General features: G+C 47.8%; 12 non-coding genes across 12 annotated transcripts; 8 read left to right on the top strand and 4 right to left on the bottom strand.

Moving 5' to 3' along the window:
- The first annotated feature begins 1277 nt into the window (after positions 1-1277).
- On the top strand, positions 1278-1350 carry trnav-aac (transfer RNA valine (anticodon AAC)). The gene has a single exon. It is a non-coding gene; the product is annotated as a tRNA-Val (tRNA).
- Positions 1351-2299: 949 nt separating this feature from the next.
- trnae-cuc (transfer RNA glutamic acid (anticodon CUC)) lies at positions 2300-2371 on the bottom strand. Its single transcript has one exon. It is a non-coding gene; the product is annotated as a tRNA-Glu (tRNA).
- A 586-nt stretch (positions 2372-2957) lies between these two features.
- Positions 2958-3030, top strand: trnav-aac (transfer RNA valine (anticodon AAC)). The gene has a single exon. It is a non-coding gene; the product is annotated as a tRNA-Val (tRNA).
- A 950-nt stretch (positions 3031-3980) lies between these two features.
- trnae-cuc (transfer RNA glutamic acid (anticodon CUC)) lies at positions 3981-4052 on the bottom strand. Its single transcript has one exon. It is a non-coding gene; the product is annotated as a tRNA-Glu (tRNA).
- A 588-nt stretch (positions 4053-4640) lies between these two features.
- Positions 4641-4713, top strand: trnav-aac (transfer RNA valine (anticodon AAC)). Its single transcript has one exon. It is a non-coding gene; the product is annotated as a tRNA-Val (tRNA).
- Positions 4714-6323: 1610 nt separating this feature from the next.
- trnav-aac (transfer RNA valine (anticodon AAC)) lies at positions 6324-6396 on the top strand. Its single transcript has one exon. It is a non-coding gene; the product is annotated as a tRNA-Val (tRNA).
- A 950-nt stretch (positions 6397-7346) lies between these two features.
- Positions 7347-7418, bottom strand: trnae-cuc (transfer RNA glutamic acid (anticodon CUC)). The gene has a single exon. It is a non-coding gene; the product is annotated as a tRNA-Glu (tRNA).
- A 588-nt stretch (positions 7419-8006) lies between these two features.
- On the top strand, positions 8007-8079 carry trnav-aac (transfer RNA valine (anticodon AAC)). The gene has a single exon. It is a non-coding gene; the product is annotated as a tRNA-Val (tRNA).
- A 1606-nt stretch (positions 8080-9685) lies between these two features.
- trnav-aac (transfer RNA valine (anticodon AAC)) lies at positions 9686-9758 on the top strand. Its single transcript has one exon. It is a non-coding gene; the product is annotated as a tRNA-Val (tRNA).
- A 1610-nt stretch (positions 9759-11368) lies between these two features.
- Positions 11369-11441, top strand: trnav-aac (transfer RNA valine (anticodon AAC)). Its single transcript has one exon. It is a non-coding gene; the product is annotated as a tRNA-Val (tRNA).
- Positions 11442-12391: 950 nt separating this feature from the next.
- On the bottom strand, positions 12392-12463 carry trnae-cuc (transfer RNA glutamic acid (anticodon CUC)). The gene has a single exon. It is a non-coding gene; the product is annotated as a tRNA-Glu (tRNA).
- Positions 12464-13051: 588 nt separating this feature from the next.
- Positions 13052-13124, top strand: trnav-aac (transfer RNA valine (anticodon AAC)). Its single transcript has one exon. It is a non-coding gene; the product is annotated as a tRNA-Val (tRNA).
- Positions 13125-13614: the final 490 nt, after the last annotated feature.

The raw sequence follows: 13614 nt of genomic DNA, 5'->3' as shown, positions 1-13614 counted from the left end.
GATGCCTCTTAGCAGTTGTCCGGAGCATAGACCTTGCAAGGAGACGGCGAGAGCAAGAGCACCGCTGTGCTTTATGGGGTTCAGAGTCAGAAGGCATTTCTCAGAGAAGAACCAGATCAGAAAGTTGCCGGTCCTGAGGTCTCGCGTCTGTGTCTTGGCCCGGCTAGCTCAGTCGGTAGAGCATGAGACTCTTAATCTCAGAGTCGTGGGTTGGAGCCCCATGCTGGGTGCTGTCTTCTTGAGGCATAGAAGCCCATCACCCTCCGAGACGTGAACATGAAGAGTCCCGCCGTCAACAAAACATCAGCGTGACTCGTTCTGCCTTCTTGTGAGAGGCCGCATAGGACCTGTCTGCGTGCTGAATGCGCTGTGTACTCCCATGCAGGTGGAATGTCTGTGCTGTCGTGCAGCTGACTTGAAAATGCCCTGTTGCCTGTTTTAGTGGCCAGGAGTGAAAAAATGAAGAGTGAGAAGTAAGCTGAGGGCACAACTACACTGGGAATGCTGGGAGGACATCGGTTAGGTCACAAAAGTCAGAAGCTAGCCAAAAGGGTCACAATGGGAAGTGGGGGGAAAGACAAAAAAAAAAAAAAGAATCCCAAGCCGACACCCCTGGAGTTCCCTGACCGGGAATTGAACCCGGGCCGTGGCAGTGAGAGCGCCAAATCCTGACCACTAGACCACCAGGGACCCCCCCCACAATAGTGCTTTGCGCTCTGTCATACAAAAATACTCACAAGTACCCCTTCTGGTCAGACCTGGCTAGGCATTTTGTTTTCACGGCACATTTCGCCAAAGTGCTCCGTAGCACTCTTATTCCTCACACACCGACCCAATGTGTGACGTTCCACAAAGTGTCTGTTTTCACTGTCTGAATAGTTCTACATTTGGCTCAGAATCCAAACAGCATGTGAGAAATAAAATTATGCAAAAGAAAAGACGCAACCAAGCGCCTTGATTTTGATATTCAATCTTCTCGACGTAGATGCTTCTTAGCGGTTTTCCGGTCTTGTGAATTCTTGGGCTACGAAAAGAGCAGTTGCTCTTTGTGTTTCTAAATCTTCTGTGGAAGTTATTTGATAGTGGTGAAGTCAGTATCCAGGTGCTTGATTAAAGTCGTCTGAAGAAAGAACCAATGCTAGCCATTGGATATAACGGCATTGCAAAAGAGGCCAGCTGCTGGTATTTCTCATTTGATTCAGTGAGAGGATGAGCCACTGACAATTGGCAGACTACATAAAATTTCCTTAGGTTAAGGAAAGAAATGTACGTCTGTTGTTTCCATAGTGTAGTGGTTATCACGTTCGCCTAACACGCGAAAGGTCCTCGGTTCGAAACCGAGTGGAAACATGGCAGCTTCAAGCTTTTGGCCCAAGTTTCAAAACCTACACACCACTGAAACCAAGAAACCAAGTTAGTGTCAGACACCGAGCCAATGCGTGACGTTCCACAAAGTGTGAGTTTTCGCTGTCTAACTCGTTCTACATTTGGCTCATAATTCAAGCAGCATGTGAGAAGTAAAATTATGCCAAAGAAAAGATGCAACCAAGCGGCTTGATTTTCATGTTCAACGATTACGACGTAGATGCCTCTTAGCGGTTGTCCGGAGCAGAGACCTTGCAAGGAGACAGCGAGAGCAAGAGCACAGCGCCTTGATTTTGATGTTCAACGATTACGACGTAGATGCCTCTTAGCAGTTGTCCGGAGCATAGACCTTGCAAGGAGACGGCGAGAGCAAGAGCACCGCTGTGCTTTATGGGGTTCAGAGTCAGAAGGCATTTCTCAGAGAAGAACCAGATCAGAAAGTTGCCGGTCCTGAGGTCTCGCGTCTGTGTCTTGGCCCGGCTAGCTCAGTTGGTAAAGCATGAGACTCTTAATCTCAGAGTCGTGGGTTGGAGCCCCACGCTGGGTGCTGTCTTCTTGAGGCATAGAAGCCCATCACCCTACGAGATGTGAACATGAAGAGTCCCGCCGTCAACAAAACATCAGCGTGACTCGTTCTGCCTTCTTGTGAGAGGCCGCATAGGACCTGTCTGCGTGCTGAATGCGCTGTGTTCTCCCATGCAGGTGGAACGTCTGTGCTGTCGTGCAGCTGACTTGAAAATGCCCTGTTGCTCGTTTTAGTGGCCAGGAGTGAAAAACTGAAGAGTGAGAAGTAAGCTGAGGGCACAACTACACTGGGAATGCTGGGAGGACATCGGTTAGGTCACAAAAGTCAGAAGCTAGCCAAAAGGGTCACAATGGGAAGTGGGGGGAAAGACAAAAAAAAAAAAAGAATCCCAAGCAGACGCCCCTGGAGTTCCCTGACCGGGAATCGAACCCGGGCCGTGGCGGTGAGAGCGCCAAATCCTGACCACTAGACCACCAGGGACCCCCCCACAATAGTGCTTTGCGCTCTGTCATACAGAAATACTCACAAGTACCCCTTCAGGTCAGACCTGGCTAGGCATTTTGTCTTCACGGCCCATTTCGCCAAAGTGCTCTGTAGCACTCTTATTCCTCACACACCGACCCAATGTGTGACGTTCCACAAAGTGTCTGTTTTCACTGTCTGAATAGTTCTACATTTGGCTCAGAATCCAAACAGCATGTGAGAAATAAAATTATGCAAAAGAAAAGACGCAACCAAGCGCCTTGATTTTGATATTCAATCTTCTCGACGTAGATGCTTCTTAGCGGTTTTCCGGTCTTGTGAATTCTTGGGCTACGAAAAGAGCAGTTGCTCTTTGTGTTTCTAAATCTTCTGTGGAAGTTATTTGATAGTGGTGAAGTCAGTATCCAGGTGCTTGATTAAAGTCGTCTGAAGAAAGAACCAATGCTAGCCATTGGATATAACGACATTGCAAAAGAGGCCAGCTGCTGGTATTTCTCATTTGATTCAGTGAGAGGATGAGCCACTGACAATTGGCAGACTACATAAAATTTCCTTAGGTTAAGGAAAGAAATGTACGTCTGTTGTTTCCATGGTGTAGTGGTTATCACGTTCGCCTAACACGCGAAAGGTCCTCGGTTCGAAACCGAGTGGAAACATGGCAGCTTTAAGCTTTTGGCCCAAGTTTCAAAACCTACACACCACTGAAACCAAGAAACCAAGTTAGTGTCAGACACCGAGCCAATGCGTGACGTTCCACAAAGTGTGAGTTTTCGCTGTCTAACTCGTTCTACATTTGGCTCATAATTCAAGCAGCATGTGAGAAGTAAAATTATGCCAAAGAAAAGATGCAACCAAGCGGCTTGATTTTCATGTTCAACGATTACGACGTAGATGCCTCTTAGCGGTTGTCCGGAGCAGAGACCTTGCAAGGAGACAGCGAGAGCAAGAGCACAGCGCCTTGATTTTGATGTTCAACGATTACGACGTAGATGCCTCTTAGCAGTTGTCCGGAGCATAGACCTTGCAAGGAGACGGCGAGAGCAAGAGCACCGCTGTGCTTTATGGGGTTCAGAGTCAGAAGGCATTTCTCAGAGAAGAACCAGATCAGAAAGTTGCCGGTCCTGAGGTCTCGCGTCTGTGTCTTGGCCCGGCTAGCTCAGTCGGTAGAGCATGAGACTCTTAATCTCAGAGTCGTGGGTTGGAGCCCCACGCTGGGTGCTGTCTTCTTGAGGCATAGAAGCCCATCACCCTCCGAGACGTGAACATGAAGAGTCCCGCCGTCAACAAAACATCAGCGTGACTCGTTCTGCCTTCTTGTGAGAGGCCGCATAGGACCTGTCTGCGTGCTGAATGCGCTGTGTTCTCCCATGCAGGTGGAACGTCTGTGCTGTCGTGCAGCTGACTTGAAAATGCCCTGTTGCTTGTTTTAGTGGCCAGGAGTGAAAAAATGAAGAGTGAGAAGTAAGCTGAGGGCACAACTACACTGGGAATGCTGGGAGGACATCGGTTAGGTCACAAAAGTCAGAAGCTAGCCAAAAGGGTCACAATGGGAAGTGGGGGGAAAGACAAATAAAAAAAAAAGAATCCCAAGCTGACGCCCCTGGAGTTCCCTGACCGGGAATTGAACCCGGGCCATGGCGGTGAGAGCGCCAAATCCTGACCACTAGACCACCAGGGACCCCCCCCCACAATAGTGCTTTGCGCTCTGTCATACAAAAATACTCACAAGTACCCCTTCAGGTCAGACCTGGCTAGGCATTTTGTTTTCACGGCACATTTCGCCAAAGTGCTCCGTAGCACTCTTATTCCTCACACACCGACCCAATGTGTGACGTTCCACAAAGTGTCTGTTTTCACTGTCTGAATAGTTCTACATTTGGCTCAGAATCCAAACAGCATGTGAGAAATAAAATTATGCAAAAGAAAAGACGCAACCAAGCGCCTTGATTTTGATATTCAATCTTCTCGACGTAGATGCTTCTTAGCGGTTTTCCGGTCTTGTGAATTCTTGGGCTACGAAAAGAGCAGTTGCTCTTTGTGTTTCTAAATCTTCTGTGGAAGTTATTTGATAGTGGTGAAGTCAGTATCCAGGTGCTTGATTAAAGTCGTCTGAAGAAAGAACCAATGCTAGCCATTGGATATAACGACATTGCAAAAGAGGCCAGCTGCTGGTATTTCTCATTTGATTCAGTGAGAGGATGAGCCACTGACAATTGGCAGACTACATAAAATTTCCTTAGGTTAAGGAAAGAAATGTACGTCTGTTGTTTCCATGGTGTAGTGGTTATCACGTTCGCCTAACACGCGAAAGGTCCTCGGTTCGAAACCGAGTGGAAACATGGCAGCTTTAAGCTTTTGGCCCAAGTTTCAAAACCTACACACCACTGAAACCAAGAAACCAAGTTAGTGTCAGACACCGAGCCAATGCGTGACGTTCCACAAAGTGTGAGTTTTCGCTGTCTAACTCGTTCTACATTTGGCTCATAATTCAAGCAGCATGTGAGAAGTAAAATTATGCCAAAGAAAAGATGCAACCAAGCGGCTTGATTTTCATGTTCAACGATTACGACGTAGATGCCTCTTAGCGGTTGTCCGGAGCAGAGACCTTGCAAGGAGACAGCGAGAGCAAGAGCACAGCGCCTTGATTTTGATGTTCAACGATTACGACGTAGATGCCTCTTAGCAGTTGTCCGGAGCATAGACCTTGCAAGGAGACGGCGAGAGCAAGAGCACCGCTGTGCTTTATGGGGTTCAGAGTCAGAAGGCATTTCTCAGAGAAGAACCAGATCAGAAAGTTGCCGGTCCTGAGGTCTCGCGTCTGTGTCTTGGCCCGGCTAGCTCAGTCGGTAGAGCATGAGACTCTTAATCTCAGAGTCGTGGGTTGGAGCCCCACGCTGGGTGCTGTCTTCTTGAGGCATAGAAGCCCATCACCCTCCGAGATGTGAACATGAAGAGTCCCGCCGTCAACAAAACATCAGCGTGACTCGTTCTGCCTTCTTGTGAGAGGCCGCATAGGACCTGTCTGCGTGCTGAATGCGCTGTGTTCTCCCATGCAGGTGGAACGTCTGTGCTGTCGTGCAGCTGACTTGAAAATGCCCTGTTGCTTGTTTTAGTGGCCAGGAGTGAAAAAATGAAGAGTGAGAAGTAAGCTGAGGGCACAACTACACTGGGAATGCTGGGAGGACATCGGTTAGGTCACAAAAGTCAGAAGCTAGCCAAAAGGGTCACAATGGGAAGTGGGGGGAAAGACAAAAAAAAAAAAAAGAATCCCAAGCTGACGCCCCTGGAGTTACCTGACTGGGAATTGAACCCGGGCCGTGGCGGTGAGAGCGCCAAATCCTGACCACTAGACCACCAGGGACCCCCCCCCACAATAGTGCTTTGCGCTCTGTCATACAAAAATACTCACAAGTACCCCTTCAGGTCAGACCTGGCTAGGCATTTTGTTTTCACGGCACATTTCGCCAAAGTGCTCCGTAGCACTCTTATTCCTCACACACCGACCCAATGTGTGACGTTCCACAAAGTGTCTGTTTTCACTGTCTGAATAGTTCTACATTTGGCTCAGAATCCAAACAGCATGTGAGAAATAAAATTATGCAAAAGAAAAGACGCAACCAAGCGCCTTGATTTTGATATTCAATCTTCTCGACGTAGATGCTTCTTAGCGGTTTTCCGGTCTTGTGAATTCTTGGGCTACGAAAAGAGCAGTTGCTCTTTGTGTTTCTAAATCTTCTGTGGAAGTTATTTGATAGTGGTGAAGTCAGTATCCAGGTGCTTGATTAAAGTCGTCTGAAGAAAGAACCAATGCTAGCCATTGGATATAACGGCATTGCAAAAGAGGCCAGCTGCTGGTATTTCTCATTTGATTCAGTGAGAGGATGAGCCACTGACAATTGGCAGACTACATAAAATTTCCTTAGGTTAAGGAAAGAAATGTACGTCTGTTGTTTCCATAGTGTAGTGGTTATCACGTTCGCCTAACACGCGAAAGGTCCTCGGTTCGAAACCGAGTGGAAACATGGCAGCTTTAAGCTTTTGGCCCAAGTTTCAAAACCTACACACCACTGAAACCAAGAAACCAAGTTAGTGTCAGACACCGAGCCAATGCGTGACGTTCCACAAAGTGTGAGTTTTCGCTGTCTAACTCGTTCTACATTTGGCTCATAATTCAAGCAGCATGTGAGAAGTAAAATTATGCCAAAGAAAAGATGCAACCAAGCGGCTTGATTTTCATGTTCAACGATTACGACGTAGATGCCTCTTAGCGGTTGTCCGGAGCAGAGACCTTGCAAGGAGACAGCGAGAGCAAGAGCACAGCGCCTTGATTTTGATGTTCAACGATTACGACGTAGATGCCTCTTAGCAGTTGTCCGGAGCATAGACCTTGCAAGGAGACGGCGAGAGCAAGAGCACCGCTGTGCTTTATGGGGTTCAGAGTCAGAAGGCATTTCTCAGAGAAGAACCAGATCAGAAAGTTGCCGGTCCTGAGGTCTCGCGTCTGTGTCTTGGCCCGGCTAGCTCAGTCGGTAGAGCATGAGACTCTTAATCTCAGAGTCGTGGGTTGGAGCCCCACGCTGGGTGCTGTCTTCTTGAGGCATAGAAGCCCATCACCCTCCGAGACGTGAACATGAAGAGTCCCGCCGTCAACAAAACATCAGCGTGACTCGTTCTGCCTTCTTGTGAGAGGCCGCATAGGACCTGTCTGCGTGCTGAATGCGCTGTGTTCTCCCATGCAGGTGGAACGTCTGTGCTGTCGTGCAGCTGACTTGAAAATGCCCTGTTGCTTGTTTTAGTGGCCAGGAGTGAAAAAATGAAGAGTGAGAAGTAAGCTGAGGGCACAACTACACTGGGAATGCTGGGAGGACATCGGTTAGGTCACAAAAGTCAGAAGCTAGCCAAAAGGGTCACAATGGGAAGTGGGGGGAAAGACAAATAAAAAAAAAAGAATCCCAAGCTGACGCCCCTGGAGTTCCCTGACCGGGAATTGAACCCGGGCCATGGCGGTGAGAGCGCCAAATCCTGACCACTAGACCACCAGGGACCCCCCCCCACAATAGTGCTTTGCGCTCTGTCATACAAAAATACTCACAAGTACCCCTTCAGGTCAGACCTGGCTAGGCATTTTGTTTTCACGGCACATTTCGCCAAAGTGCTCCGTAGCACTCTTATTCCTCACACACCGACCCAATGTGTGACGTTCCACAAAGTGTCTGTTTTCACTGTCTGAATAGTTCTACATTTGGCTCAGAATCCAAACAGCATGTGAGAAATAAAATTATGCAAAAGAAAAGACGCAACCAAGCGCCTTGATTTTGATATTCAATCTTCTCGACGTAGATGCTTCTTAGCGGTTTTCCGGTCTTGTGAATTCTTGGGCTACGAAAAGAGCAGTTGCTCTTTGTGTTTCTAAATCTTCTGTGGAAGTTATTTGATAGTGGTGAAGTCAGTATCCAGGTGCTTGATTAAAGTCGTCTGAAGAAAGAACCAATGCTAGCCATTGGATATAACGACATTGCAAAAGAGGCCAGCTGCTGGTATTTCTCATTTGATTCAGTGAGAGGATGAGCCACTGACAATTGGCAGACTACATAAAATTTCCTTAGGTTAAGGAAAGAAATGTACGTCTGTTGTTTCCATGGTGTAGTGGTTATCACGTTCGCCTAACACGCGAAAGGTCCTCGGTTCGAAACCGAGTGGAAACATGGCAGCTTTAAGCTTTTGGCCCAAGTTTCAAAACCTACACACCACTGAAACCAAGAAACCAAGTTAGTGTCAGACACCGAGCCAATGCGTGACGTTCCACAAAGTGTGAGTTTTCGCTGTCTAACTCGTTCTACATTTGGCTCATAATTCAAGCAGCATGTGAGAAGTAAAATTATGCCAAAGAAAAGATGCAACCAAGCGGCTTGATTTTCATGTTCAACGATTACGACGTAGATGCCTCTTAGCGGTTGTCCGGAGCAGAGACCTTGCAAGGAGACAGCGAGAGCAAGAGCACAGCGCCTTGATTTTGATGTTCAATGATCACGACGTAGATGCCTCTTAGCGGTTGTCCGGAGCAGAGACTTTGCAAGGAGACAGCAAGAGCAAGAGCACCGCTGTGCTTTATGGGGTTCAGAGTCAGAAGGCATTTCTCAGAGAAGAACCAGATCAGAAAGTTGCCGGTCCTGAGGTCTCGCGTCTGTGTCTTGGCCCGGCTAGCTCAGTTGGTAGAGCATGAGACTCTTAATCTCAGAGTCGTGGGTTGGAGCCCCACGCTGGGTGCTGTCTTCTTGAGGCATAGAAGCCCATCACCCTCCGAGACGTGAACATGAAGAGTCCCGCCGTCAACAAAACATCAGCGTGACTCGTTCTGCCTTCTTGTGAGAGGCCGCATAGGACCTGTCTGCGTGCTGAATGTGCTGTGTTCTCCCATGCAGGTGGAACGTCTGTGCTGTCGTGCAGCTGACTTGAAAATGCCCTGTTGCTTGTTTTAGTGGCCAGGAGTGAAAAAATGAAGAGTGAGAAGTAAGCTGAGGGCACAACTACACTGGGAATGCTGGGAGGACATCGGTTAGGTCACAAAAGTCAGAAGCTAGCCAAAAGGGTCACAATGGGAAGTGGGGGGAAAGACAAAAAAAAAAAAAAGAATCCCAAGCCGACGCCCCTGGAGTTCCCTGACTGGGAATTGAACCCGGGCCGTGGCAGTGAGAGCGCCAAATCCTGACCACTAGACCACCAGGGACCCCCCCACAATGGTGCTTTGCGCTCTGTCATACAAAAATACTCACAAGTACCCCTTCAGGTCAGACCTGGCTAGGCATTTTGTCTTCACGGCACATTTCGCCAAAGTGCTCTGTAGCACTCTTATTCCACACACACCGACCCAATGTGTGACGTTCCACAAAGTGTCTGTTTTCACTGTCTGAATAGTTCTACATTTGGCTCAGAATCCAAACAGCATGTGAGAAATAAAATTATGCAAAAGAAAAGACGCAACCAAGCGCCTTGATTTTGATATTCAATCTTCTCGACGTAGATGCTTCTTAGCGGTTTTCCGGTCTTGTGAATTCTTAGGCTACGAAAAGAGCAGTTGCTTTGTGTTTCTAAATCTTCTGTGGAAGTTATTTGATAGTGGTGATGTCAGTTTCCAGGTGCTTGATTAAAGTCGTCTGAAGAAAGAACCAATGCTAGCCATTGGATATAACGGCATTGCAAAAGAGGCCAGCTGCTGGTATTTCTCATTTGATTCAGTGAGAGGATGAGCCACTGACAATTGGCAGACTACATAAAATTTCCTTAGGTTAAGGAAAGAAATGTACGTCTGTTGTTTCCATAGTGTAGTGGTTATCACGTTCGCCTAACACGCGAAAGGTCCTCGGTTCGAAACCGAGTGGAAACATGGCAGCTTTAAGCTTTTGGCCCAAGTTTCAAAACCTACACACCACTGAAACCAAGAAACCAAGTTAGTGTCAGACACCGAGCCAATGCGTGACGTTCCACAAAGTGTGAGTTTTCGCTGTCTAACTCGTTCTACATTTGGCTCATAATTCAAGCAGCATGTGAGAAGTAAAATTATGCCAAAGAAAAGATGCAACCAAGCGGCTTGATTTTCATGTTCAACGATTACGACGTAGATGCCTCTTAGCGGTTGTCCGGAGCAGAGACCTTGCAAGGAGACAGCGAGAGCAAGAGCACAGCGCCTTGATTTTGATGTTCAACGATTACGACGTAGATGCCTCTTAGCAGTTGTCCGGAGCATAGACCTTGCAAGGAGACGGCGAGAGCAAGAGCACCGCTGTGCTTTATGGGGTTCAGAGTCAGAAGGCATTTCTCAGAGAAGAACCAGATCAGAAAGTTGCCGGTCCTGAGGTCTCGCGTCTGTGTCTTGGCCCGGCTAGCTCAGTCGGTAGAGCATGAGACTCTTAATCTCAGAGTCGTGGGTTGGAGCCCCACGCTGGGTGCTGTCTTCTTGAGGCATAGAAGCCCATCACCCTCCGAGATGTGAACATGAAGAGTCCCGCCGTCAACAAAACATCAGCGTGACTCGTTCTGCCTTCTTGTGAGAGGCCGCATAGGACCTGTCTGCGTGCTGAATGCGCTGTGTTCTCCCATGCAGGTGGAACGTCTGTGCTGTCGTGCAGCTGACTTGAAAATGCCCTGTTGCTTGTTTTAGTGGCCAGGAGTGAAAAAATGAAGAGTGAGAAGTAAGCTGAGGGCACAACTACACTGGGAATGCTGGGAGGACATCGGTTAGGTCACAAAAGTCAGAAGCTAGCCAAAAGGGTCACAATGGGAAGTGGGGGGAAAGACAAAAAAAAAAAAAAGAATCCCAAGCTGACGCCCCTGGAGTTACCTGACTGGGAATTGAACCCGGGCCGTGGCGGTGAGAGCGCCAAATCCTGACCACTAGACCACCAGGGACCCCCCCCCACAATAGTGCTTTGCGCTCTGTCATACAAAAATACTCACAAGTACCCCTTCAGGTCAGACCTGGCTAGGCATTTTGTTTTCACGGCACATTTCGCCAAAGTGCTCCGTAGCACTCTTATTCCTCACACACCGACCCAATGTGTGACGTTCCACAAAGTGTCTGTTTTCACTGTCTGAATAGTTCTACATTTGGCTCAGAATCCAAACAGCATGTGAGAAATAAAATTATGCAAAAGAAAAGACGCAACCAAGCGCCTTGATTTTGATATTCAATCTTCTCGACGTAGATGCTTCTTAGCGGTTTTCCGGTCTTGTGAATTCTTGGGCTACGAAAAGAGCAGTTGCTCTTTGTGTTTCTAAATCTTCTGTGGAAGTTATTTGATAGTGGTGAAGTCAGTATCCAGGTGCTTGATTAAAGTCGTCTGAAGAAAGAACCAATGCTAGCCATTGGATATAACGGCATTGCAAAAGAGGCCAGCTGCTGGTATTTCTCATTTGATTCAGTGAGAGGATGAGCCACTGACAATTGGCAGACTACATAAAATTTCCTTAGGTTAAGGAAAGAAATGTACGTCTGTTGTTTCCATAGTGTAGTGGTTATCACGTTCGCCTAACACGCGAAAGGTCCTCGGTTCGAAACCGAGTGGAAACATGGCAGCTTTAAGCTTTTGGCCCAAGTTTCAAAACCTACACACCACTGAAACCAAGAAACCAAGTTAGTGTCAGACACCGAGCCAATGCGTGACGTTCCACAAAGTGTGAGTTTTCGCTGTCTAACTCGTTCTACATTTGGCTCATAATTCAAGCAGCATGTGAGAAGTAAAATTATGCCAAAGAAAAGATGCAACCAAGCGGCTTGATTTTCATGTTCAACGATTACGACGTAGATGCCTCTTAGCGGTTGTCCGGAGCAGAGACCTTGCAAGGAGACAGCGAGAGCAAGAGCACAGCGCCTTGATTTTGATGTTCAACGATTACGACGTAGATGCCTCTTAGCAGTTGTCCGGAGCATAGACCTTGCAAGGAGACGGCGAGAGCAAGAGCACCGCTGTGCTTTATGGGGTTCAGAGTCAGAAGGCATTTCTCAGAGAAGAACCAGATCAGAAAGTTGCCGGTCCTGAGGTCTCGCGTCTGTGTCTTGGCCCGGCTAGCTCAGTCGGTAGAGCATGAGACTCTTAATCTCAGAGTCGTGGGTTGGAGCCCCACGCTGGGTGCTGTCTTCTTGAGGCATAGAAGCCCATCACCCTCCGAGACGTGAACATGAAGAGTCCCGCCGTCAACAAAACATCAGCGTGACTCGTTCTGCCTTCTTGTGAGAGGCCGCATAGGACCTGTCTGCGTGCTGAATGCGCTGTGTTCTCCCATGCAGGTGGAACGTCTGTGCTGTCGTGCAGCTGACTTGAAAATGCCCTGTTGCTTGTTTTAGTGGCCAGGAGTGAAAAAATGAAGAGTGAGAAGTAAGCTGAGGGCACAACTACACTGGGAATGCTGGGAGGACATCGGTTAGGTCACAAAAGTCAGAAGCTAGCCAAAAGGGTCACAATGGGAAGTGGGGGGAAAGACAAATAAAAAAAAAAGAATCCCAAGCTGACGCCCCTGGAGTTCCCTGACCGGGAATTGAACCCGGGCCATGGCGGTGAGAGCGCCAAATCCTGACCACTAGACCACCAGGGACCCCCCCCCACAATAGTGCTTTGCGCTCTGTCATACAAAAATACTCACAAGTACCCCTTCAGGTCAGACCTGGCTAGGCATTTTGTTTTCACGGCACATTTCGCCAAAGTGCTCCGTAGCACTCTTATTCCTCACACACCGACCCAATGTGTGACGTTCCACAAAGTGTCTGTTTTCACTGTCTGAATAGTTCTACATTTGGCTCAGAATCCAAACAGCATGTGAGAAATAAAATTATGCAAAAGAAAAGACGCAACCAAGCGCCTTGATTTTGATATTCAATCTTCTCGACGTAGATGCTTCTTAGCGGTTTTCCGGTCTTGTGAATTCTTGGGCTACGAAAAGAGCAGTTGCTCTTTGTGTTTCTAAATCTTCTGTGGAAGTTATTTGATAGTGGTGAAGTCAGTATCCAGGTGCTTGATTAAAGTCGTCTGAAGAAAGAACCAATGCTAGCCATTGGATATAACGACATTGCAAAAGAGGCCAGCTGCTGGTATTTCTCATTTGATTCAGTGAGAGGATGAGCCACTGACAATTGGCAGACTACATAAAATTTCCTTAGGTTAAGGAAAGAAATGTACGTCTGTTGTTTCCATAGTGTAGTGGTTATCACGTTCGCCTAACACGCGAAAGGTCCTCGGTTCGAAACCGAGTGGAAACATGGCAGCTTTAAGCTTTTGGCCCAAGTTTCAAAACCTACACACCACTGAAACCAAGAAACCAAGTTAGTGTCAGACACCGAGCCAATGCGTGACGTTCCACAAAGTGTGAGTTTTCGCTGTCTAACTCGTTCTACATTTGGCTCATAATTCAAGCAGCATGTGAGAAGTAAAATTATGCCAAAGAAAAGATGCAACCAAGCGGCTTGATTTTCATGTTCAACGATTACGACGTAGATGCCTCTTAGCGGTTGTCCGGAGCAGAGACCTTGCAAGGAGACAGCGAGAGCAAGAGCACAGCGCCTTGATTTTGATGTTCAACGATTACGACGTAGATGCCTCTTAGCAGTTGTCCGGAGCATAGACCTTGCAAGGAGACGGCGAGAGCAAGAGCACCGCTGTGCTTTATGGGGTTCAGAGTCAGAAGGCATTTCTCAGAGAAGAACCAGATCAGAAAGTTGCCGGTCCTGAGGTCTCGCGTCTGTGTCTTGG

Source organism: Brienomyrus brachyistius, chromosome 5, assembly GCF_023856365.1.
Source record: "Brienomyrus brachyistius isolate T26 chromosome 5, BBRACH_0.4, whole genome shotgun sequence".
Taxonomy (NCBI): domain Eukaryota; kingdom Metazoa; phylum Chordata; class Actinopteri; order Osteoglossiformes; family Mormyridae; genus Brienomyrus; species Brienomyrus brachyistius.
This window is presented reverse-complemented; position numbering and strand designations above follow the sequence as displayed.